The sequence below is a fragment of the Gorilla gorilla genome, chromosome 4 (assembly GCF_029281585.2).
Source record: "Gorilla gorilla gorilla isolate KB3781 chromosome 4, NHGRI_mGorGor1-v2.1_pri, whole genome shotgun sequence".
Taxonomy (NCBI): domain Eukaryota; kingdom Metazoa; phylum Chordata; class Mammalia; order Primates; family Hominidae; genus Gorilla; species Gorilla gorilla.
The window spans coordinates 102007523-102035016 of record NC_073228.2 but is presented as its reverse complement, the minus strand read 5'-3'; the positions used below and the strand labels follow the sequence as shown (position 1 = coordinate 102035016).

Below are 27494 nucleotides of genomic sequence, written 5' to 3'. Positions count from 1 at the left end.
GAGTCTCGCTCTGTCACCCAGGCTGGAGTGCAGTGGCACGATCTCGGCTCACTGCTGCAAGCTCCGCCTCCCGTGTTCACGCCATTCTCCTGCCTCAGCCTCGCGAGGAGCTGGGACTACAGGCGCCCGCCACCACGCCCGCCTAATTTTGTTTTTGTATTTTTAGTAGAGATGGGGTTTCACCGTGTTAGCCAGGATGGTCTCGATCTTCTGACCTCATGATCCGCCCGCCTCGGCCTCCCAAAGTGCTGGGATTACAGCCGTGAGCCACCGCGCCTGGCCCCACATACTTCTAATTTTTCTCCCAATCCTGTGCATTTGTATTCATTCTCATACATAGTTATAACATCATTCTTTGTAAGAATGTTTGTAATTGATTACATAGTCTTTACAATTCAACTAAGTTGGCATAACATTATTTATATTACCACATCTCAATGTTTGGGCATTTACTCTTATGACAACTTTTTGGACAAGGTTGGCCTTACCAATAATTTTATATTCCAGGGAGAAATAATAGTAATTTTAATGTATTCCTGTGAAAATAATAAAATCATGCGTTGACATAATGGGATTCCTGAGCGTGTCTAACTATAGACACTGTTTTGTGCTATACTCTTTAAAAAGTTCTGAATTATCTTCTGTCTTAAATTACACACATACTGTTCTAACAGCAGAAATTGTCAACATGACTAGAATTAAACAAGCGCAATCTTTTATATAAACCAGACTGTATTTCAAACACGGAAAGGCATTTATGTCTAGAGAGTATCTGCAAAATCACATCAGGATTTAAGTCTTCAGTTACAATATTATAAAAGGTCACAGTATTGATCCTTTTATTTTATGACGTTATTTTTCTCTGTCTGTATTTCTTTCATTCTCTCATTCAACAAGCATGTGCTGAGTTTCTAATGTACATCAGGCACTGAGCTAAACCCACTGTGTATGTGTGGATCATTCACTGTCTTCCATCTCCTTCCTTCTATACAATGGTTAAGTATGTGTGTTTCTGTTTCTCTGCTTCCAACTGATCTCAGAATCTTCCATCCATTTTACATGCTTTTTTATCCACCCATTTCCTATTTTCCTTCCTCCCTTTTTATTCATCTGACATTCTTTTTTATCTAGACATTCCTTAATTCAAAGATGTGTTTGGTCTTTGTATTTACTAAATAGTTTTGTAGTTTCCATTCTTAATTTTCAAGAATGATGTTGGAATATTTCACACAGTTCATTTTTTAAGGTAAATTGAACATATACATTTGTTTAATGCAATTAATCATATAATAGCGATCTAAAATAACTATTCTTTTATATAAGATAAATAATACCTAATAACAAATAAAAAATTATGGAATTTTTAATTAATTAGTAATGATAATCTTTAATGTCAATTTTATTATAAACTAACAGTCTGTACAATATTGGACTACATAATTATACCATCTTATTTTTTGTTTAAATAATATATTTTAAAAGATAGGCTTTACCAAAATATGTGTATATTATTTTGTATTCAAATGGCATTTCAGTGTTTCTAATTGAGATTGCAAAATTTCTTTAAAGTAGCCTATTTCCTATCCTGTTTAGCGCAGAGGTATCCCCGTCCTCTTTTTTCCACACATAACAACACTTAACATTAGAAAGAAAATAGTAGCACAAAGTGAATGCTATAAACATAACTTGGGAAGCATAGAAGAGGTCTAGGTCTTCTATTCTCTAAAAAGATGAGCATTTCACAGCTTAAAAGAAAGAGAAAAAAGGTGCAGGTGATGGAAGCCAGAGGTTGGTAAGAAAAAAATAAATAAACAAGGTGCCGCCTCCAATCTGGTCTACTCTATCCAGTGCCTTTGCCAGAGTCTCAGAATCTGAAATAGAATCCACAGCATCAATTACCACTGACTATGCACTGATAGAGGCAAAGAGCCATTTCAGGCTTGTTTCAGGTGCCCCGTGGTGAGAACTTCTCACTTTGCCGCCTCTCCATCAGGAGTGTCTCCTGTGTCTGCCCAAACCTTATCTCGGCCCCATCCAAATTATTCTGGACCACTTTTCAATGGCCCAGGATACTCATAATCCTCTTAAATGGAGGGTGGGGCCCTAGACACTGAGGAAGGTAGCAAGACTATGGAAGGGGAGCCTCCCTGTGCCTTAAGAGGACAGAGCAAACTTAATTTCCCCAGAACCAGGACAAAGATGGAGGAGCGGCACTCATGTGAGTATAGAGGTGTAAGTGGCATAAAAGACAGAAACAAGAAACCAGGTTCTCATTTCTACTTCGAGGGACTTAAATCTAGTCTTCTGGATTTTTCCTTTCTCTTGTCTCTCTCTTTTCACTCCTCCTCCTTAGCTAGAAGCACATTGGCAGAGTAATGAAAATCAATGTTGTTTTTTTCCCCCAAATATTTCAAGGTTTCTATACAGGTGATCGATATAAAAAATACTGCAAACTTTAACTGTAGATTCCTCAAGGCTAAATTTCTGACAGATGTCAATCAAATGGTGGGGATTTGAATTCAGTACAACAAATATTTCCAAGAGTGCTAGATAAAAATGTCATTTTGTAGCAATTAGCATCTCTCACTGAAAGAGCTCAAGTACTCACTAGAAGATAATTATTATCTCATATTCAAATCCCCACTGGTGTGAAGATGAAAATGATTTCAAGATTGGGCAACTGATTGTTTTGTCTGGGGAAATAAAAAAGTGCGTTACTTTCTGAGCTCTAACACAGAACACCCAATTCCTACCAAGCAGAGACTGGTTAAAAAGTGCCTTCTGTAAGAACTTGGTACTTTTATTTCATAATCTAAAATTTATATTGACAAATAAAACAATACACATTTTATATTTAATATTATTATTCTGCCAATCTTGAACAATTTGAATCTTTATAAAGAAATAGGCATATAGGAACTGGAATATTTTTATTCCATAATTTCAATTTTTTTACTCAAGAAATACAACAAATATGTAATCACAGAGATTAGCATATTTCTCTACCTGAATGCTCAGACACTTCTCTCTTTGTATCACATACAAATATATTCACACCAATACATACATAGTTATCTATTCCATTTTTTAAAATTCCATTATACTACATGCCTAAAACTAGTCTAGGCACTGGGAATACTGTGAACAACCCAAAAAAATTCCTGCTAACACAAATTTTATGTATTTTTAAGTAAATACTCATGAAGCTTTGTACATTATTGTATTAAACAAACAATAAACTTCAAGAATGACAATAGAGATGTTTCCTCTATTGATATAAATTTTCTTTAAATTGGTATATTTATATCAATACTATAACAATTATAGTTGTGCTCATATTTAATGGTATACATAATCATGGTCCTAATGGGATTTAAGCATATATAGGAGGTAGCTTACTCAAAAGGCTGAGATGAATATTTACTTTGTATGTAAAAGTAATACCTAGTGTTCTCATTTGGGTCATTCACTATTTAAACTTCAAATTTTCTGTGACCCCATATATTGGCATACTCTTTAAATTTCATTACAATTTATACACCACACACAAATGAGTGCACACACACACACATACACACACAGACATACACACAGATTTCCTGATCTTATTTCTTACCAGTATAGTTTGGGTGTAGGAAGGCTCCTATTATTTCCTTTAATATATACCTCTTTATAAATTTATTAGAGAGTTTTGGCAGCACCTACTAATCCTGAGCTCTGTTTCCCTGCTTGTTGAAATGTATGAAATCACAGATCACTGAGCTATGACTGGCTTTCTCTTTTTTAATTTTTATTTCAATATTTTTTGGGGTACACGTGGTTTTTGGTTACATGGATGCGTCCTTTTTGTTAATTTTTATTTTAAGTTCAGTGGTAAAAGTGCAAATTTGTTACTTAGGTAAACATGTGTCATGGAGTTTGTTGTACAGATTACTTCATCACCCAGATATTAAGCCTAGTTCCCATTAATTGTTATACCTGATCCTCTCCCTCCTCCCACTCTTTATCCTTCAAAAGGCCCCAGTGCGTGTTGTTCTCTTCTATGTGTCCATGTGTTCTCATGATTTCGCTCCCACTTATAAGTGACAGCAAGAAGTATTTGGTTTTCTGTTTCCACATTACTTTGCTAAGGATAATGGCCTCCAGCTCCATCCATGGCCCTGCAAAGGGCATGATCTCATTCTTTTTTACGGCTAAATAATATTCAATGGTGTATATGTACCACATTTTCTTTATCCAGTCTACTATTGATGGACATTTAAGTTGATTCTGTGTCCTTGCTATTGTGAATAGTGCTGCAATGAACATAAGCCTACATGTCTCTTTATAATAGAATAAATTGTATTCCTTTGGGTATATATGCAGCAATGGGATTGCTGGGTCAAATGGTATTTCTGTCTTTAGGACTTTGAGGAATCGCCACACTGTCTTCCACAATGGTTCAACTAATTTGCACTCCCACCAACAGTATATAAGTATTCCTTTTTCTCCACAACCTCGCCAGCAACTGTTGTTTTTTGACTTTTTAATAGTAGCCATTCTGACTGATGTGAGATGGCATCTCATTGTAGTTTTGATTTGCATTTTTCTAATGATCAGTGATGTTGAGCTTTTTTTCATGATTGTTGGCCGCATATATGTCTTCTTTTGAAAAGTGCCTATTATGTCCTTTGCTCACTTTGTAATTAGACTATTTGCTTTTTTTCTTGAAAATTTAAGTTCCTTATACATGCTGGATATTAGACGTTTGTCAGATGCATAGTTGGCAAAAAATGTTCTTCCATTCTGTAGGTTGTCTGTTTACTTTGTTGACAGTTTCTTTTGCTGTGTAGAAGCTCTTTAGTGTAATTAGATTCTATTTGTCAATTTTTGTTTTTGTTGCAATTGCTTTTGGTGTCTTTTCATGAAATCTTCAGCCCCTGCCTATGTCTTGAATGGCATTGGCTAGGTTGTCTTCTAGGATTTTTATAGTTTTTGGTTTTACATGTAAGTCTTTAATCCATCTTGAGTTAATTTCTGTATAAGGTGTAGGAAGGGATCCAGTTTCAATCTTCTGCATATAATTAGCCAGTTCTCACAGCTACATTTGTTGAATAGGGAATCCTTTCCCCATTGCTTGTTTTTGTCAGCTTTGTCAATGATCAGGTAATTGTAGGTGTGTTGTTTTGTTTCTGGGTTCTCTATTCTGTTGCACTGGTCTGTGTGTCTGTTCTAGTACCAGTACCATGCTGTTTTGGTAACTGTAGCCCTGTAGTATAGTTTGAAGTCAGGTAGTGTGATGCCTACAGCTGTATTCATTTTGCTTAGGATTACCTTGGTTATTTGGGCTTTATTTGGGTTCCACATGAATTAAAAAAATTTTTTTTCAGTTCTGTAAATAATGTCAATGGTAGTGTAATGGGAATAGCATTGAAGCTATAAATTGCTTTGGGCAGTGTGGTCATTTTACCAATATTGTTTCTTCCTATCCATCAGCACGACATGTCTTCCCATTAGTTTCTGTTATCTCTGAATTTTTAGGTAGTTGTTTGTAGTTCTCTTTGTAGAGATCTTTTACCTCCCCAGTTGGCTGTAATCCTAGGTATTTTATTCTTTCTGTGGCAATTATAAATGGGAGTTCATTCATGACTTGGCTTTCGGCTAGACTGTTGTTGGTGTATAGAAATGTTAGTGATTTTTGAACATTGATTTTGTATACTGAGACTTCACTGAAGTTGTTTATCAGCTTAAGAAGCTTTTGGGCTGAGATGATGGGGTTTTCTAGATATAGGATTATATCATCTGCAAACAGGTATAGTTTGATTTCCTCTCTTTCCATGTGAATGGCCTTTATTTCTTTATCTTGCTGGATTGCCCTGGCTAGGACTTCCAGTATTATGTTGAAAAAAGGGGATGAGAGAGGGCATCCTTGTCTTGTACTGGTTTTCAGGGGAAATACTTCCAGCTTTTGCCTATTCAGTGTGATGTTGGCTGTGGGTTTGCCATAGGTGGCTCTTACTATTTTGAGGTATGTTCCTTCAATACCTAGTTTATTGAGAGTTTTTTTTAACATGAAGTAATGTTGAATTTTATTGAAAGCCTTCTCTGTATCTATTGACATAATATATGGTTTTTGTCTTTAGTCTACTTATGCATGAATCACATTTATTGATTTGTGTATGTTGAACCAACCTTACATCCCAGGGATGAAGCCTACTTGATCATGGTGGATTAGCTTTTTGATGTGCTTATGAATTTGGTTTGTCAGTATTTTGTTAAGGACTTTTGCATGGATGTTCATCAAGGACATTGGCCTAAAGTTTTCTTTTTTGTTGTATCTCTGCCGGGTTTTGGTATCAGGATGATGCTGGCCTCATAAAATGAGTTAGAGAGGAGTCCCTCCTTTTCAATTTTTTAAGAATAGTTTCAGTAGGAATAGTACCAGCTATTCTTTGTACATCTGGTAGAATTCAGCTGTGAATCTATCTGGTCCTCGGCTTTTTTTTTTTTTTTTTTTTTTTTGGTCAGTAGGTTATTTATTATGGCCTCAATTTCAGAACTTTGTATTGGTCTATTAAGGGATTCAGTTTCTTCCTGGTTTAGTCTTGGGAGGTTGTATGTGTCTAGGAATTTATCTATTTCTTCTAGATTTTCTAGCTTATGGGCATAGAGTTGCTCATAATATTCTCTGGTGGTTATTTGTATTTCTGTGGGGTCACAGGAAATATCCTCCTTATCATTTCTGATTGTGTATATTTGAATATTCTCTCTTTTCTTCTTTATTACTCTAGCTTCTGTTCCATCTATTTTATTAATTTTTTTCAAAAAACCAGCTCCTGGATTCGTTGATCTTTTGAATGGTTTCTCGTGTCTCTATATCCTTCAGTTCAGCTCTGATTTTGGTTATTTCTTGTCTTCTGCTAGCTTTGAATTTGTTTGCTTTTGGTTCTCTAGTTCTTTTAGTTATGATGTTAGGTTGTTAGCTTGAGATCTTTCTAATTTTTTATTTGGGCATTTAGTGCTGTACATTTCCTTCTTATCACTGCCTTAGCTGTGCCCCAGAAATTTTGGTATATTATATCTTTCTTTTTATTAGTTTCAAAGAACTTCTTGATTTCTGCCTTAATTTCATTATATACCCAAAAGGCATTCAGGAGCAGGTTTTTCAATTTCCATGTAATTGTATCATTTTGAGCGAATTTCTTAGTCTTGAGTTCTAATTTGATTGCTCTGTGTTCCGAGAGACTGTTTGTTATTATTTTAATTCTTTCGCATTTGCTGAGAAGTGTTTTACATCTGATTATATGATTGATTTTAGAGTAAATTCCATGTGGCTATAAGAAGAATGTATATTCTGTTGTTTTGGGGTGGAGAGTTCTGTAGATGTCTATCAGGTCCATTTGATCCAGTGCTGAGTTCAGGTCCTAAATACCTTTGCTAATTTTCTATCTCAATGGTCAGTCTAATATTGTCAGTGTGGTATTAAAGTCTCCCACTATCATTGTGTGGGAGTCTAAGTCTCTTTCAAGTCTCTAAGAACTTGCTTTATGAATATGAGTGCTCCTGTGTTGGGTGCATATATATTTAGGATAATGAGATCTTCTTGTTGAATTGAACACTTTACCATTATGTAATTCCCTTCTTTGTCTTTTTTTAAATCTTTGTTGGTTTAAAGTCTGTTTTTTTGTTTTTTGTTTTTTGTTTTTTTTCAGAAACTAGGACTGCAACCCTTGTTTTTTTCTGTTTTCCATCTGCTCAGTAGATTTTCCTCCATTTCTTTATTTTGAGCCTATGTGTGTCACTGCATGTGACATGGGTCTCTTGAAGACACATACCAGTGTGTCTTGGTTCTTTATCCAGCTTGTCACTCTGTGTCTTTTAATTGGGACATTTAGCCCATTTACATTTAGGGCTAGTATTGGTATGTGTGGATATGATCCTATCATTATGATGTGAGCTGGTTATTTTGCAGACTTGTTTGTGTGATTGGTTTATAGTGTTACTGGTCTGTGTGCTTCAGTGTGTTTTTGCAGTGGTTGGTAACGGTCTTCCTTTTCATATTTAGTGCTTCCTTCTGGAGCTCTTGTAAGGCAGGTCTGGTGGTAACAAATTCCCTCAGCATTTGCTTCTCTGAAAATGATCTTATTTCTTCTTTGCTTATGAAGCTTAACTTGGTCAGATATGAAATTAGGGGTTGGAATTTGTTTCCTTTAAGAATGTTGAATATTGGTCCACAATCTCTTCTGGCTTGTAGGGTTTCTGCTCAGAGGTCCACTGTTAGTCTGATGGGTTTCTCTTTGTGGGTGACCTGACCTTTCTCTCTAGCTGCCTTTAACATTTCTTCTTTCATTTCAACCTTGGAGAATCTGATGATTATGTGTCTTGGGCATGAACTTCTTGTGAAATATCCACTGGGATTCTCTGCATTTCCTGAATTTGAATGTTGGCCTTTCTAGCTAGGCTGAGGAAGTTCTCATAAATAATATCTTGAAATGTGTTTTCCAGATTTGTTCCATTCTCCCATCTCTTTCAGGTACATCAATCATTCATAGATTCAGTTTCTTTACATAATCCCATATTTGTCAGAGGTTTTGTTCATTCATTTTCAATATTTTTTCTCTATTATTGTATGCCTGTCTTATTTCAGAAAGGTAGTCTTCAAGCTCTGAGAATCTTTGCTTGATCTATTCTGCTATTAATACTTGTAATTGCAATATAAAATTCTCATAGTGTGTTTTTCAGCTCTATCAGTTTGACTTTATTCTTCTATATACTGGCTATTTTGTCTGTCAGCTCCTGCAATGTTTTATCGTGATATTTAGTTTCTTTGCATTGGGTTACAATGTACCCCTTTAGCTCAATGACTCAGTGACATGAATTCTGCTTCTGTCATTTCAACCATCTCAATCTCAGCCCAGTTCTGAACCCTTGCAGGAGAGGTGATGTGGTCATTTGGAGGAAAGAGGGCACTCTAGCTTTGAGTTTTCAGCATTCTTGTGCTGATTCTTTCTCATCTTTGTGGGCTTATCTACCTTCAAACTTTAAGGTTGCTGGCCTTTGGGTGGGTTTTTTTTTTTTCTTTTAACAGTCTGGCCACTTTTCCATAGGGCTTCTGTGTTTTGTGTGGGTCTGCTCCAGTCCCTAGTCACCTCAGATATTCCAGTACATTAAGGTATTGCCAGTGAAGGCTACGAAACAGCCAAAATGGCAGCCTGCCCTTTCCTCGGGGAGCTCCATCCCAGGGAGGTACAGACCTGTTACTGGCCTGAATGCACCTGTAGGAGGTGGCTGGAAACCCCGGCTGGGAGGTCTCACTCAGTCAGGAGGCACAGGACCGGGGGACCCACTTAAAGAATCAGTCTGGCCATGTTTTTATACAGCAGCTGTGTTGTGCTGGGGTACTGCTTCTGTTCCTGGTCAGCTTGGGCTCCCCAAAGCCTGGAGGCTGGAATGGCTGAGTCACCCAAGCAGCACGGATGGTGGCCCACCTATCCCTCTGCCTGGTCTGTCACCAAAGGTTTTCAATTCTCTGTTGGCCAGAGAAAACTGGCAGGATTGGCAGGAAGCCCCAGTTGGAAACTTCCACTCAGTAAGGAGGAATGAAATAGGGGACCCACTTAAAGAAACAGTCTAGTCATGCTTTCATAGAGCAGCTGCGCTGTGTTGGAGTACCGCTTCTGTCCTGGTTGGCTTGGGGTCTCCGAAGCCCACAGGCTGGAACATCTAAGCAGACTCCTCCCTCTGGGAACTCTGTCAGGAGAGAATTGAAATTTCTGATCAGCCAGAGAACACCAGTGGCGGTGTCTGGAGGCCACAGTTGGGAGGTTTTGCCTAGTAAGGAGGAACCAATCAGGAACGTGCTTGCAGTCTGGCCACATTTTGGTAGAGCAGCTGTGCTGTGCTAGGGGGTCCCTTCTGCCCCTAGTTGGTCTGGACTCTCCAGAGCTCACAGACTGCAATGGCTGAGTCATCCAAATAGCAAAGACGGCAGCTTATCCCTCCCCCGAGAACTCTGTCAAAAGGAGGCCCAATACTGTTGCCAGTGGCTGGCTGGAATTCCAAGCCAGTGGGTCTTATCTTGTAAGATGCCATGGAAGTGGGGCCCGCAGACCATTGCTGCTTGGCCCCTAAGAGTCAGTCTCTTTCCTAGGGGTATGTAAAAAGGTCCAACCTCCCATCTTGCCAAAGTTGCAGCTACTTTTGCTGGGAAGCTCAGAGCCAGAGTATGTAAAGCTCCTGGAACTCTGTACGTGCCTGAGTGGCTGCTCTGCCAAGACTCCACAGAGCTTTGTATGTTAGACTGAATGCCCCAGTGGAGTGCGTTCATGAGGGGATCTCCTGATCTGAGGGATTGCAAAGATCCATGGAAGAAGCCTGCTTTCCCAAGGATGCACATTCACTCACCACTTCCCTGGGTGGGGGAGGTTCCCTTGGCTCTGTGTCCCTCCCAGGAGGGCTATCGTTTTTGCCTTACTTTTCTTCATTCTCTGTGGGTTGAGTTGTTTCCTTTAATAGTCCCAATGCAAGTACATGGATGTTTCAGTTGAAGGAGCTGTATTAACTCACCGCTTTCATTCCTCTCTGTGAGAGACATGCACCGTAGCTGCTTCTAGTTGGCCATCTTGGCTACTCCCAATAAATACTTGAAGGGTGATTTCTGACGGTTTAGTCCACCTGTCACCCAAGAAGTGTACACTGTACCCAATGTGTAGTCTTTTATCCCCCACCCCACCCCCAACATTTCCCCTCAAGTCCCCAAAGTCCAGTATATTATTCTTATGCCTTTATTTCCTCATAGCTTAGTTCCTACTTATAAGTGAGTACATACAATATTTGTTTTTCCATTCTAAGTTACTTCACTTAGAATAATGGCCTCCAGCTCCATCCAAGTTGCTGCAAAAGACATTATTGCATTCATTTTTATGGCTGAGTAGTATTCCATGGTGAATATATAGCACATTTTCTTTATCCATTTGTTGGTTGATGGGCACTTAAGTTGGTTCCATATCTTTGCAATTGCAAATTGTGCTGCTATAAACATGTGTGTTCATGTGTCTTTTTCATATGACTTCTTTTCCTTTGGGTAAATACCTAATAGTGGATTGCTGGATCGAATGGTAGTTCTTTTAATTATTTAAGGAATCTCCATCCTGTTTTCTATAGTTGTTGTACTAATACTTTACAGTCCCATCAGCACTGTAAAGTGTTCTCTTTTCACTAAATCCATGCCGACATCTATCGTTTTTTGACTTTTTAAATTATAGCAATTCTTCCAGGAGTAAGGTGTTATCTCATTATATCATTATGGTTTTAATTTGTATTTCCCTGATGATTAGTGATATTGAGAATTTTTTCATATGGTTGTTGGCCATTTCTATATCTTCTTTTGAGATTTCTTCTATTCATGTCCTTTGCCTGCTTTTTGATGAGATTATTTGTTTTTTACTTGCTGATTTAAGTTCCTTGTAGATTCTGGATACTAGTCCTTCGTGAAATGCATACTTTGCAAACATTTTCTCTCATCCTGTGGGTTTTCTGTTTACTATGCTGATTATTTCCTTTGCTGTGAATAAGCTTTTTAGTTTAATTAGGTCCCATGCACTTTTTTTGTTGTTTTTGCATTTGCTTTGGGGGGTCTTAGTCATGAATTATTTGCCAAGCCAATGTCTAGAAAAGTTTTTCCAACGTTATCTTCTGGAATTTTTATGGCTTCAGGCTTTAGATTCAAGTCTTTGATCCATCTTTATTTGATTTTTGTATGGGTGAGAGATTACAATACAGTTTTCTTCCTCTACTGGCTTGCTAATTTTCCCGGCACCATTTATTGAATAGGGTGTCCTTTCTCCAATTTACATTTTTGTTCGCTTTGTCAAAGATCAGTTGGCTGTAAGCATTTGGCTTTATTTCTGGACTTTCTATTCTGTTCCATTGGTCTATGTGCCTATTTTTATACTAGTGACATGCTGTTTGTGTAACTATAGCCTTGTAGTACAGTTTGAAGTTGGGTAATGTGATGCCTCCAGATTTGTTCTTTTACTTAGTATTGCTATGCGGACTCTTTTTTGGTTCCATATGAATTTTAGGAATGTTTTTTCTAGTTCTGTGAAGAATGCTGATGGTATTTTGATGAGAATTGCATTGAATCTGTACGTTGCTTTAGGCAGTGTGGTCATTTTATACAATATTGATTCTCTCTATCAATGAGCATCGATGTTTCCATTTGTTTGTGTCATCTATGATTTCTTTTAGCAGTGTTTTGTAGTTTTCCTTGTAGAGATCTTTCACCTCCTTGGTTAAGTATATTCTTCAGTATTTTATTTATTGATTTATTTTTGCAGCTGTCATAAAGGGATTGAGTTCTTTATTTGATTTTCAGTTTTGTTGTTGTTCACATATAGCAGTGCTACTGATTTGTGTACATTGACTGTATGCTGAGATTTTACTGAACTTGTTTATCAGATCTAGAATATTTTTGGATGAGTCTTCAGGTTATACAATCATATCATCTGTGAATAGTGACAGTTTGACATATCTTTTCCTGTTTGGATGCCCTTTTCTTTCTTTCTTTTTTCTGATTGCTCTATCTAGGACTTCCAGTACTATGTTAAATAGAAGTGGTGAAAGTGGGCATCCCTGTCTTGTTCCAGTTCTCAGGGAGAAGGCTTTCAACTTTTCCCCATTCAGTATGATGTTGGCTGTGGGTTTGTCATACATGGCTTTTACTACTTTGAGGTAAGTCCCTTCTATGCCTATTTTGTTTAGGGTTTTATCATAAAGGGACACTGGGGTTTATCAAATAATATTTTTTGTGTCAATTGAGATGATCATATGGTTTTTGCTTTTGATTCTATTTTTGTGATGTATCACAGGTATTGATGTTAAACCATTATGTTAAACCATTCCTGCATCCCTCGTATGAAACCCACTTGATCACGATGTATTTTCTTTTTGGTATACTGTTGGATTCAGCCAGCTGGTGTTTTGAGAATTTTCACACCTATCTTCATCAGGAATATTGGTCTGTAGTTTTCTTTTTTTGTTATGTCCTTTCCTGGTTTTGGTATTAGGTTGATACTGGTTTCATAGAATGATTTAGGGAGGATTCTCTCTTTCTCTATCTTTTGAAATGGTTTCAGCAGAATTGGTACCAATTCTTGGAATGTCAGATGATATGATTCAGCTGTGAATCCTTCTGGTCCTAGGCTTTTCTTTTTTAGGTATTTTTTTAAATTACTGATTCAATATTACTACTTGTTATTGCTCTGCTCTGGGTTTCTATTTCTTCCTCATTTAATCTAAGGATGTTTGTATATTTTCAGGAATTTAACAATTTTCTCTAGATTTTCTAGTTTGTGCACATAAGGGTGTTCATAGTAGCCTTGAATGATCTTTTGTGTTTCTGTGGTATTGGTTGTAATTTCTCCAGTTTAGTTTCTAATTGAGCTTATTTAGATCTTCTCTCTTCTTTTCTTGGTTAATCTCACTAATGGTCTTTCAATTCTGTTTATCTTTTCAAAGAACCAGCTTTTTGTCTCCTATGGCTGGCTTTCATTAGCTGGCATTGGCCCTATGGGGAGAGAGCGTAAAAGACCTCTGGATCTCCAGCTGTGTGATATTAGGGCAGAAGGATAGGAAAGACAGAAAAGATTAAGATTAAAAGATAGGAAAGAGAAAGGAAGAGAATTCGGACATTTCAATGGTTCTAAATGGCTGTCTAATATTTTCCCTCTAAGAGCCAAAATGAATAATGCAAATTTATCTTCAGAGCTTTTCATTCGCATGACTTTGAACACTAAAAGAAGTCTCCTTATCTGAGAGCTGCTGCCATACCTGCTTGACAGGATCTGAAATTCCTTCAGTGCAGTTTTCATAGATGCCCATGTCCACAGGGCCAGGTGGGAAATGCAAATAAGAGCAGCAGAGTTGGAGAAAGGAAAGAGCAAGACCAGCATTTCACCAATAAAAATATATTATTAGAAGAAAGCAAAAAGAGGGCTTAAAACAGCTGTCTTAGGTGTATGGCCCTTCCTGCAAATTACTAGCTTTGGTTGATCACTTTTAGAATTAAAATGAAAAAAAAAACATACAGCTATGTAATATCACACTAATTACATTAAAGTATTTTAAATTACAGACATTTTACCCAGGAAAAAATTTATATAGTTTGTTGGCCAGGCGCAGTGGCTCAAGTATGTAATCCCAGTACTTTAGGAGGCCGAGGCAGGCAGATCACTTGAGGTCAGGAGTTCGAGACCAGCCTGGACAACATAGTGAAACCCTGTCTCTGCTAAAAATACAAAAATTATCTGGGCACGGTGGCATGTTCCTGTAATCCCAACTACTCCAGAGACTGAGGCAGGAGAATCACTTGAACCCGGGAGGTGGAGGTTGCAGTGAGCCGAGATCGCGTCACTGCACTCTAGCCTGGGCAACAGAGTGAGACTCTGTCTCAGAAAAAAAAAAATTATATAGTTTGTATAAAATATCTTCATTTTTAAATATTGGCACCTAATTCAAATTACATTTAAACTATTATGTACCAATATCAAAGGATACAAAACTTAAGTTAGAAAAGAGAAGTTCAAGAGATCTATTGTACAACATAGTGACTGTAGTTAATAACAATGTATTGTATTTTTGAAAAATGATGACAGTAGATTTTAAGTGTTCTCACTACAAAAATACTACATAAGGTAATGCATACATTAATTTACTTGATTTAGCCATTCCACAATGTATATATATTTCAAAACATCATGTTGTACACAATAAATATATACAATGTTGTCAGTTAAAAAATATGTTAAACAATAAAAATACATAAATATAGAAAAAGATCAAGTAAGTTCAGTGAAAAAGATATTGTTTACCAAATATGATGCATATTCGTATGGCAAGTTGCTGTTTTATGGTCCGTGCTTTAATAAAAGTTTTAAAAAAATTATTTTCGTCAGAATTAAGTAGCTAGAAAATGCTAAGAGATTTAATAGAGGAGAATGAATACGTTTCAGTCTGAATATAAATGACTACCAATCCTTTCCTGCTTGAGGACGTATATTTAAAGAATGAGAAGGGAATGGAGAGAAGGATATTATATAGAAGAAAGGGTTACAGAGAGCTGTTGAAGACTACAATAACTAATTGGTAGCTTTCACAATTCTGCAGCCAGTTATTTGACCCTTCCTCAACTCTGTGTGGGGCAAGGAGTAAGAGCTGTTCCACAGTGAGGTTTGCTTTTGTGTAGGGTGCACCCTAGCATCCTAACAGAAAGAGGTCTCACTGTATAATCACTTCATGGCATATTTTGTGTCTGTAAGTATTCCTGATACTAAAATATTTTACTCTGTTTTCCAACATCCAATTACATTTAAAAGAAGTTCCACCAAAAAATAACTGAAGCATGATCTTTGAGAGTTTATCTAGTCACAAGTATTTTTAAATGCTCCACAGACAATTATGAATCTCACTAAAGTTGGAAAATTATTGCCCCATAACTTCACGAGATTAAACAATTAATGTAAAGCTCACGGGGTATAATGCAGTTGTTCCGGCTGTAAAGGACTCATGTAGTGGGGAAGATAGAGGTGACTGGGAAAAACAAGGCAGGAAGGAGTCCCTGGGTGTGAAGAAGGACATAATGTGAAGGATCAAAGTACTTCCCCTTCTGCCACCTGCCTTCAGGTCTCCTGTATGTATATATGGTCTTTTTCACAGAGTCCAAATTTCCAACCTTTATCATTCACAGTGCATTCTTTTAGCCCATCTCTTTGATTTGACACTTCAGCCTTATTTTCTCATGGTCTTTCTCACTGTAATCAACTTCTTCTATTTAACCATCTCAGTCATTCCCAACTCATCATTTTTCCAAAAACTTTTAGAAACAATTATCCCATTTTAATATTCCATACCTTGATCATGGTGGTGGCTATACAACTCTGTGCGTCTGTCAAAACTCATAGAACTATATATCTAAAAGGTAAATTTTACGATATGTTTAGTATACCTAAATATACCTGACTTTAAAAATAAAGCATATTTTTTAATGTTCTATTTTCAGTCCCAGTCACTTCTTTCGGACCCTACAAATAAAAGGGAGAAGAGAAGAAATAGAAAAGAAGTGGGCACAAATTCAGGAAGGCTTATGGAAATAGCGTACTATATGTGTGCTATGGTATACCTTTACCAAGCTGAGTAGTTAATGTAGCTTTTATTTTAATCTCAAATTAGGACTGTTGGCACAACCAGTAGAGTATGGCTAATAAAGCATAAATTAGGGAAAAAGTGGTAAGGATACCTTTTTACTATTTTACAGTTTGAGGTTCAAGTTTTTCCGGGATAGAAAGAAAAAAAAAATCTTTTTATCATTGCCAACTTTTTTAGTGGAGAAAAATTACTCTTTTTAAGTAGAGATCAACTGGATCCTGCCTTTGACAGTAGACCTTCCCTTAAGGTCTCATCAGTAGAGCTCTTAGATGGTCAAAGGACAATACAATTAGCAAAGTTTGATAAACGTGCTTCCTCCTCAGAACTGTTTCACTAAGTGCTTTTCTCACTAGAATTATAACGAGAGCTGTGGAGCTATAGTAGCCGAGATTGGGGGTAATGATTCATCAGGTTATGGAGCTCTTACAGAAGTCCAATCCCATAAATTTTCTTTAGTACACTCTCTTGGCTGAGTTTTAATTATAATAGGTCATGTTAACTTGATCAATGTTTCTAAGTCCATGGAGATACAGAGCTAAGGTACCACCTGGAAATATTAGTTTAAATCTCATTTGTGTCCACATACTCTTATGATAAATTGCTAATGAGATTTCTTAATATTAGAATTGTTTCTGTTGAACACTTCGGTAGATTTGTTTTGGTGCTTGCCATCTCTTTTCCCTCTGTGTAAGTCGATATTTTAAATCTATACTGTGCTTTTATTTCTCTTGTGCCCACATCTAATAGCAACCTTATTTATAGGTTTTCTGTCAACTGCCTTTATCTCCCAATAGCATGGCATCTATCAGAAGAGAGAACTGCTAACACTCCCACTGACTCTCAATCAAGAATTTTCCCTGTTTGGTTTCTCTTCATAATTAGTAACTCCACTCATCTATGTTTCACAGTTGCATTTCAGATGGTCTGGGCTAGGGTAATAGAAATAAGAGGAAATGTGGCTACTCACCTACCCAGCTAAATGGTGGCTTTGTAAACTGGAAAGTAGATAGTTTCTGACATCATGTGATTTTCAAATCTTGGAAAGACTCTTCTTTTCCAAACTGGCTCCTTATTTATTAAATTTCTTTCACTGGTCATCTAACTTCATGGAACTTTAAGCTAATCATCTTTCAACTCTTGAATACTTTCCTGCACATCTGTGCTTTAAGATCTTCCAGAAACTATAACTTCAACATTTCAGATATTTGTTGAAAAAGCTTTTAAAATCAAATAACTTTAAGGAGAAATATCATTCATTGATGCCTTAATGTGAATGAGTTTTACATTAGAAGGTAGAGTGGAATGAGGGGGAGAGAAATAGAAGATTATTTTGCAGTTCAGAAAGGGTTGATTTTCATCTAGGATATAAAGGCTCAGGTTAACCAGAGGTCTGTTTATCTCACACTCATTCTTAACTTTAAGATTTATATTTTTTTACTGAAAAAAGCATTTATACATAAACAACAGATAAAACCTGCAGGCTAAAGGGAAGAAGGTCCTCATGTAAGAGGCCTGGTGTAAGAAAACGGGGAGAATATGTTAACCATTCAGAAAGTTTTTGAGCGATGAAATAGTGTATGGCATAAAGATCCAGAAACAACAAACAGGATAGAATTCTTGTTAAGATTGTGAATCCAATGGGATTCCTTCTCAGATAATTCGGGTACTGTTTGGAATAAAGTTTTCAAAAGTGTCCATAAAGGTTAACAAATTAGTTTTGATTTGAAATATCACAACCATTTTTTCTTGCTTTCTTGGGATTGAGGCTGAAAGAGTTTCATTGCATTTTCACCAGAAATGAGCTCTTTCAGTGTGCTCTTTTAAATGCTATTAAGGGCCACCTATGGTCTGAATAATCGATTTTTATAAGAAAAAATAATATATGGGTAAGTTACCAGATAATGGGTTTTCAGATCTCCATTAACAGCCATCTGCCAAGATTTCATGTTACTACTTTAGTGTCTATGTTTAGGACACTGTTTAATGAATCAGACTAAGTGGCAGCTCAGTTTCACAATCTAGGTCATGTGATCACAACTGTGGAAGAGAGAAGTGGGCATCTGACCCATAGAGAGGTCCTTTGCCACCATTTCCCTGCTAATTACATTATATGTAAACTGTCTCAATTGAAAAGCTCTGATGCAGGTTTTTTTGAAATACTTGTTTGTTTCCACCTGCTTTCATTGGAAGCAGCTAAATATGAGGCCTCAAGCTAAAAATCTGAAAATTCTCTTTGATTTTCCTCTATTTCTCATCTTTCACTTCCTAAAAATTGCCAAGTCAGTATAATTTCATCATTACTTTCTTCTCATATTTTATCACTACTGCATTTAAGAAACTTCCCAGTATCAACGAAAAAAAGAAATATTTTTATGTATATATTCTTATAAATTATTTATATGTTACCATCATTTCTACTACTTTTGGAGCCAGATAGGTCACTTCATCCCTCCACATATCCAGCACCCCAGACATGCTAGGAGACTGTCTGGTACCATTGTTGGTTCTTTCAAATCTTAATTCCTGCTTTTCCCTGGGCATGAAAATTCATCTCATCTTGTCTGATTATTGAAGTCATACTCATGCTTCAAGACTCAAGACTTCATTAAACATTTCAATGAACAAATCTCTTTCATGTACCTACTTGAGCACATTAGGCTGCGTGCCAAGTGCTGGGTGCTCACATGTGTGCTCCTCTGTCAAGTCATCTCCACACTTCTACATCAGAAATAAGAGCGGCTCGTAAGTGGAGTTGAACAATGAGAACACATGGACACAGGGAGGGGAACATCACACACTGGGGCCTGTCGGGGGGTGGAGAGGCTAGGGGAGGGATAACACTAGGAGAAATACATAATGTAGATAACAGGTTGATGGGTGCAGCAAACCACCATGGCACGTGTAGACCTATGTAACAAACCTGCACATTCTGCACATGTATCCCAGAACTTCAACTATAATATAATAAAGAGTGACATCTTCTGCTCCCTTCCAGCTCTCATTTCACCTTGACTTGTGTTAGTTACCTGTTCAAATGCTTGTCTTCTTCATTGTATTGTAAGCTCTTAACAGAATATGCTTAAGAACTACTATGATCCTTTATGTATGAAGATTCTTTTGTTGAAATAATAAAGGAATTAATGAATAATTATTAGAATGTAGGTGAATGGACTTCTTGTTCCAAATATAGATTAGACACTCAAGTTTACTCCTCCTACATCCCACTAAACACTGAATGATTGTAAAGTTATTAAATAAAGAATAAATTCATTAAAACTCTGAGAATGGAAGGAAGTGGAAAATTGAACTAAGATTAAGGCACACTTCAGGAAAAAAAGAAAGGTTCCCATGGGAGAAAAATGCAGTAGAGGAAGGAAGTTGTGTGTGTGTGTGTGTGTGTGTGTGTGTGTGTTTTAATTTTATTTGGTTTTTGTTTGTTTGTTTCTCATGAAGAAATTCTGTGGTGTTGATAAATATAACAAGTCAGAATAGGAGACAGAGCACAAAATGAGATGATCGATCAAAAACTGCAATTGCATAAGTTACACAAATCAATGTCCCAAACAAGTGCAGTAGCCATGTTTACCCCCCGGGGCTAACACCAGAAACTTACTAACTAAGGAAATTGAGGAATTGATACGGGTGAAGCTAGAATGTTCTAAGACTGGAGAGTTGTCCCTATTTCAGTTATCTATTACTGCATGATAAAATGTTCCAAAAGTTGGCAATTTAGCTCACAAATATATGGACCAGGATTGGGGACAGTGAGAGTTTCCCACTGCACAGGGATTATTCAGTCAGCTGCAGCTGGCTTGCAGCTAGGCTGGACTAGAAGGTCTGAGAAAGCTTCACTCACATTGCTTCCTCAGTGCGCCTCCACGTGGCAGCCCTCTCTATACATGGCTAGCTTGGGCTTCTCGATAGCAGGATGACCTTGAAACAGTGGCTCTTCTCACAAGGCCATTGGCTTCCAAGTGGTAAAGGCAGAGGCCATAGACTTCCCAGATCGGGAAGTTTTATATAGTCACTTCTGCTATATTCTGTTGGAAACACAGATACCAAGGAAAGCCCAGATTCCAGCAGAGGGGAAATAGACTTCATAATTAATGAGGTCAAGGTAAAGTCACACTGCAAAATAGCATATGAGATAACAAGTATTTTGGGGACCAATTTTGGAAACACACCTTCTGCCCTCAGTGCACAAAAATTTCCTCTCTCATGAAAAACACACTCGTCACTCTCCCCCAAAATTTCATTCTATTACATCAGACCTAGGCTTGAGGACAATAATTTCTTTATCTAAATTGGGCCCAGGTGAGAATAAGTTTCTTCAGGTGTTATTCTTTGGGCATCTTATCCTCAGAGATGAATGGATAAAAAACTAAAAGATATTTTTCTTGACCCATACCCAACATATATTGGGAAAATAGAGACAGAATAACTGCAACAGCCCCTGTCATTCAAAAAAGGAGGAAAAAACAGGAAACTGCACGGTAGTCAGTCATCCACAGCAATTTTGAAATCCACCTAGCATATGTCATCAACCCCTGCTGCTGTGGGGAAAATAAATGTACACTGATTAAAGTCCAGATCTGCTCTCCAGAAGTGGGTCTTCTGGCAGTGTAGCTATACCATGTTGTTGTACCATGTTGCAAAGAACATTGCCCATGTTTGCAGCTGAGTGATTTTCTCAGCTTGTTTCCTGTGTGTGAAAGTTTGGGGGCCCATAGGCCTCATTTCATTTTGAAATCTCTTGTCCATTTCAGTCCAAACTGGTACAGTTTCTATAAAAGATATGTGTCTTTTCTATACATTGAATTATAACCCACTCCTTAGACAAAAAGACATGTGCCCCTCTGCTTTAGTTTGTGAATCAGGGTTCCATGGGAGAAATCATTTGACATCCTTAGGTGCCCTTTATTCAAGCAGAGATCAAAGCAATATACCACTAAATTTTTTTTTTATTTCTTCACAAAGCGTCTTCCAGGAAGATCTTTGACTTAATGTTGACCCCAAAGCCACATTTTATAGGCAGCACCTTGGATTTAATTTTGGCTCTGCTTCCATTTCCTAATTTGGAGACTGTGCCAGCTGGAGAAGCTGGGAAGGAGGCATAGTTTTATTTTCTAACCTGGCATGTCCTAAGTTAAAAATAGTTCCTGTAAATTCTGCTTGAATATGAAACAGCTCCTTTTTTGGTTGATTTCTCTCACTTTATAATAGACAATTAAAAGAGGTCAGTTAAAATTTCCAATATTCTCCCTGGAAACATCATTAGCCATATCCACTCAAAGGCTAGGCTTGTTGTGGGCTGCTCACAGCCACTATCTGAGTGTGGTAGGATACTAAGGTAGGCGCCTCCATACAGTAACAAGTACATTTAAAATTAAAGAGTTGAAACTACAACTGTTGTATTTTGTTTATGATGCTTTGGATTGTGATTTTGGGCAGAGCAGTGCTTCTGCTCCACGTATTTTTGTCTGGGATCAATCTCTCAGCTGGTAACTGGGCTGGTAACTGGGCTGGGCAAAAAGATCCAAAAAGGCTTTGTCTGCATGTTTGTCATCACCATGATTCTTCATGTAGATTTTCTTTCTTTATGTGGCTGAAGTGATTTTCTTCATGGTCATCTCAGGGCATTTAGACTTCTTTCATGGCATCTCATTTCCAAAAACAACAACAACAGAAAGAAATAAACAAACAAACAAAGCCTTCTGAGCAAATGAAAAAAGCCTTATGAGCAAATGACATGGAAAGAAATTGCATGAGCTAAACCTCAGTCTCATATGTTACATGTAATCATTTCTGTTGTTCTTTTGACCAAAGCAGGTAACATGCCAAGCACAGATTTCTGCAGAGCAGAAATAAACTCCACATTTGATGGGGGCATGTGTGGCAACCATGAAAGTGAATTACTCGGCTGTTCAGCAACAGGGAGAGTGACTGGTTGACATCTCCAGCTGTTGCACTCTGACTGTACCACCATAATACACTCAAAGACCACACTTCCTGCTCTCTCAGCCAATGACTGAGAGTGGCAGGAACACAGAGGCAGGCTCATCTTACAAGATGCAGAAATTCTTTAACATGCTACTTTGTCCTGAGAGGTTCCCAAGAGCCTGGCATAATCTTTCTAGGAACTGTGCTGCCATCTAAGACAACCTATTCTGCCTTCCTTCCTTCCCTGTCTTCACAGAGGTAAGGCTTGCCTCATGGGCAGAAAGTCTCTGCACCTTATCTTCCTTTCTCCCCTGTTCCTCTAATGGGTGTTTTCCCCAATTAATGTCTTGCACCTCTAATCTTGGTATCTCCTTCTCAGGGGACCCAGACTAACCCAGCCTGAAAAGGCAAACAGAGCATGTGGGATGAGACCCTGTTGTGGTTTGAACACTAAGAGAACCGAAGGGTTTACCTGAAACCTCACAGTCAACATACCCTGCCAAAATAGAGAGCTATCAGAGAAGAAGTCAGGAACAGCAGAAAAGACCCATTAATCTACCTAATTCTTCATTCGTAAACATGAATAAACAGCCAAAACCCACCAGACACTTAAAGTGGAGCAGCATCAGAAAGGCAAGGCCTATGTTAAACAAGATAAAATACTGTTTTCCAGAGGAAGTGGAGATGAGAACTTTCATCAGAATTTTTCTTTCCTGTGTACTGTTTTTGAAAAAATTAAGGATATACTTCTATAAACTGAAAAATAAATTAAGAAAAGCAGGGATAAATATTATGGGGGAAAATATCTAGATCCTTTAGGGTGGCCTAGAAGGCATTCTGCAGGAAGGGCCTGGATTCATTTTCCAGTCCTCAACCTCAGGGCTGGTCTCCACACATCCTGGTGCATGACCCTCATTAACAGCTTACAGTTTTCTCCAAGATCAGGGCTATTCTGAGTCTCAATGTCCCAGCTCCTCTCTCACTGCACACATGCTCAGATATGTATGTCTTGAAGTTGGAATTAGATAAACACTACACTCACTGAACTCTGTTTCTTCTTCTTCATCTTTTCCTCTCTTCTGGATATTGTAGAAATTTCTATACAAGCCAGAATTCAAGAGACTAACAGTATTCCTTTATGTTATATAACATTTTGTCTGAGACTTTAAAAATTGAACGTCATGATAAATGTGTTCTCATGAACTGAAACTGTGAAGATTCAGTCTCTTCATCAGTAATAGTTTTATTTTATGTGTAAAAAAGCAGATCAATGTGACTTCACAGATATTCAGCATTTGGGTTATATAATCTTTTGTTTTTAACATTTTCTTATACTTCTTATCTCCATGGCATAAAAGTTGCCCTCCTGAATCAAGTTCCATCTACCATTTCCAGAATAGTTAATATTTTTTTCTGGTTCTTAGTAATACGTTGGTTAGTTGGTTTATGTTCCTAATGTTGGAAGGGAAACAATGTAAGCTTTTTATTTTGACTATAAAAGGAAGTTAACTAGAGAAATGGAAATGGAGAAATTATTCTAAGTCGAAAATAGGACAGTGGCTAATATTATTAGTATGGCTTTAAGTCCTATCAAATGAAAGTGTTCTCTAGGTATGTATTATAAAATGATGGGCATAACATGAGGAAGTTACAGAGTGGTAAGCTGGACAGCTAGAAGGTATTTGAGTTTTATTACTTTCCCCTTAAAAACTGGAAAAGTACCAAGACAGGCCATTAAAACAGGCTGAGTGAGAGAAATAAACCATTGTCTTTATAGAAATGCACATATTACTTTTATGAATATTATTTTTAAAGCTGAAAGTAAAGAACATCAAAAAGAAATTAGTAAAGACCATCTGGACTTGGCAGAAGCCTAGGGATGTGCCTTCCTTCCATCTGAGGTGAGGTTCCATTCTCCAGGAACGATAGCTGTCAGTCTTACCTTTCTGGCTCTTTGTGTCCATCTGTCATATGGAGTCGGGACTAGAAAATCACCCAGGATCCTTGCAGTCCACAGTTTAAGAACATTATGAAAACTCCAGTTGGGCTGAATCATTTCCTTTCATTTATTTCAAAGCTATAGTTAGATTCATGTAGGTGCCATTCGAAAGTGCAGTCTATTCAACCCACACATACGAAATCAGCAGAGTGCCTCTAGCAACCACACTGCAGTAGCCATACTGTCCACAACCTCAATTCAAATTCCAATGTTATACTCAGACAAAAAGTGCTCTTCTTTTTTGCACTTAAATATAAGAGCAAACTGGTAGAGTGGAAAAGAACATGTTTATAATCCTAAAAATCCTCTTATTGTTCTAATTAGCATATATACATAAACATGAATTTATCTCAATGTATGACACCTAATTTATAAGTAAAAATGCTATGTGAAAATTCCAAATATGTATTCAAGTGAAATGTTTTACATATTGATACCTTTTATTGTTTTTTAATTATTCATGTATAAGTGATTTGGAAAATGATTTGGAAAACATTCAGCATCTTAATGGAAATAAATACCAGAGTTTTGCCTACAGGGATGATTTTATATTGAGAGAGAAAGACAGAGAGAGGAGGGAAAGGGGAAGAAGAGAAGGAGAGAGGAGGAGAAAGGATGTGAGAGGAGGCAAGGAAATGGGAGGGAAAACTGCAGTGCCTGAAGCAAGTCTGTCATGATTCTTATTCCCACAGAATTTTAAAAAGCACTAACAGTTGTGCTTTGTTATTCAATAACATAATTACTTTACAATTACCTGTCTTCTAATATTATCTTGAAAGAGTGTGTAACTAAAAGAAACAAGGGTGGCACTGGTGAAAATAACACAAAAATATACATTTTTAATATATTACATACATTTGAAATCAAAGAAGTGAAAATGCTTAAGAAATCTGTTTATGCACCGAAATCTATGTGCATGAGAGCACATGTAAAAAATAAGGCTGTGATTCCAAGTTGTGGTTTAACATCCAGAATTTTATAAGGTTATTAAGTTGTACCACAGTATCTATTAAGTACTGACCTTTGCCACAGAAACTTGGCATGGACTGTTTTCTTCAGGAAACAGATACAGCAAGAGAGCCTCTGGTTTCTGTTAGATTTATACAGAATATTGAGCTGATCAAGCCATGTTTATGGTAACTGTCCAAATATAGACTATAAAAAAACATGATAAATTAACCTTAAAGTGGTAAGTCTGAGTGATATTAAGTGGCCTGAAAATTTAATTTCAATTAAACCATTCTTAATGAACTTCCCGGTGATTAGGCAATTCTTTGCTTTGTTTACCCTATTAGTGTAAGAAAACTAGGAAAATGTCATAATGATACAGGAAATACCAAACATACCATAAAAGAAGACATGGACTCTGGATGAGATTTGATGTATGATATCATTTTTCTGCTTTAAATTTTCAACAGTAAACTTGGCATCTGTCCGATACTTATGAATTTTTTTTTTATGTATGTGCAAAATCATTCCATTCTCACAAGTATCTGATGAGGCAGCCAGCATTATTATCCCGATCTTTTATATAAAAACACTGTGATACGGAGAGGTAAACAACTTGTCACTAGTCACACAGCTTCCCAGTGGCTTTGCCTGAAATATCTTTCGTAACACACAAGGCCCATTCTGATGTGGTCTCTGGTACATATATAATTTTTCTGGTACATATATGTGGCCTCTGGTCTCCTCAAGAGCCAGGCTTCCCTTCTCTTAAAACCCTGCCTGTCACCATGCTAAATTTCTTCAGTTCTTTGAACAAATGATACCCTATTGGAGAGTAATACATTATTTCTGCCTTCATCTTGCAATGGTTATAATAATATTGAATAATTGTTCGATATGAAATAATACCAGATGGATTTGTCTTTCTATATAGCAACTTTCAATTAATAGGTCAGTATTTATTATGTTGTCCCCTCCTTACCATGCTGAGATATAATAGTATAAAATTAATGAATTAGAACATATTTAGAAAAAATATAGAAAAAGGAACATTTCCATTTTCTTGAGTGAGTGGCAAATAACTCTACAAATCCAAAGTGTGAAAGAAAGCATTAATTGATATTTATCAAGCCTCTAGACATCAAAAGAAAGTTTAGTGTATGGAAGAAGAATTAAAAGACTAACTAGATCTCTGGAAGCAAAATATATCCTAGCAATTCCCAGACATAATTTATCATAAGCGTCATGCATGACTTATAGAAATGTTAATAGAATAAACTGATTTCCGATTGCACCAGCAAGCCTACTTACAGAATCAGATACCTTTAAATGTTTTAATATCTATGGCTGATGTATGTCAACTTCCTAGAAACAATTTCAAGTTAGCAAGTATTTGTATGAAAGACCTCTATATTCTAGGATAATATGTCCAAAAAAGGGAGCCAGTACTCTGAGAAAGACAATATTCAAGAACAGCTGCACATAATAATAAATCCTCACCAATGTGCTACATCAATTATTTTGGCTTAACTGAGTCATCTTCCTCTAACTCCCGAAAATGAAGAGATATTGGCAGTGACTAGAATGACTCATAACCACAATAACACATTTCACAAACATTCTCAAGAGCTTGAGCCACAATTCATAAGATAACAGCTATTAACATGTAAACCAAGAGTCCCTTATAACAGAGAAGCCAGATTGTAAAAAGAAGTTGAATTATACAACATTATACTGGTCAATACATAAATGTTTAGAAGTATCACTTTGGCTGTTTAGTTAATCATTGCTTTAGTTTCAAGATAAGTCTTTCACTTCTCAATCTCAAATTAGGAAATCCTTTCATTCTCTTTTATTCTTTTCTGAAATATCCTTTTAAAATGGTTTTCCTAGTCGTTTAAATTCTGATATTTTATATATTTCTTGGGTTTGCAGTCTTAAATATTTGAGAACATTACTCTACACTTGGTCTAAGAATTTTCCACCTAAGAAGGAAATATTTATTTCAATTTAAAATAATTCTTTAGAATCCAATGACATGGAGGATTATTGTCACATGGGAGGAATCAAAACCTCTGTCTAATACATCAAATCTATAGTCACCATATTTTCTTCAAACTATCTAAATTATTATGTATTGTAAAACATTTAAAATCAAATAAATCTGTAATGAATTAACTTTTTTTTCCATTTTTTTGGATATAAGAAGTTTTTATTTGAAAAAATAACATTGCAATAAATCAAATCAAATATGGGCTTTCTATACAATATCACATTTTTAATTTTTAAAATCAAATTTTTAATTTCAAAAACTTATAGTTTTATATATACAAAGCATTAAAATAATCAGTTATAAATGAAAAAGTCTGTTCAGATTATAAAATGGGTAGGATAGAACCAATATACAACCTAGTATATAATATTA

At 36.7% G+C, this 27494-nt stretch overlaps 2 long non-coding RNA genes across 2 annotated transcripts in view; both read right to left on the bottom strand.

Moving 5' to 3' along the window:
* Positions 1 to 24307, bottom strand: part of LOC115934553 (uncharacterized) — an 82176-nt gene extending 57869 nt beyond the window's left edge. The window contains exon 1 of the long non-coding RNA XR_004070320.3: positions 24065 to 24307. This is a non-coding gene — a long non-coding RNA (uncharacterized lncRNA). The remainder of the gene's footprint in view (positions 1 to 24064) is intronic.
* The window catches only part of LOC129533599 (uncharacterized), a 762991-nt gene that overhangs the window by 123941 nt on the left and 611556 nt on the right, over positions 1 to 27494 (bottom strand). The gene's annotated exons all lie outside the window — the stretch shown is intronic.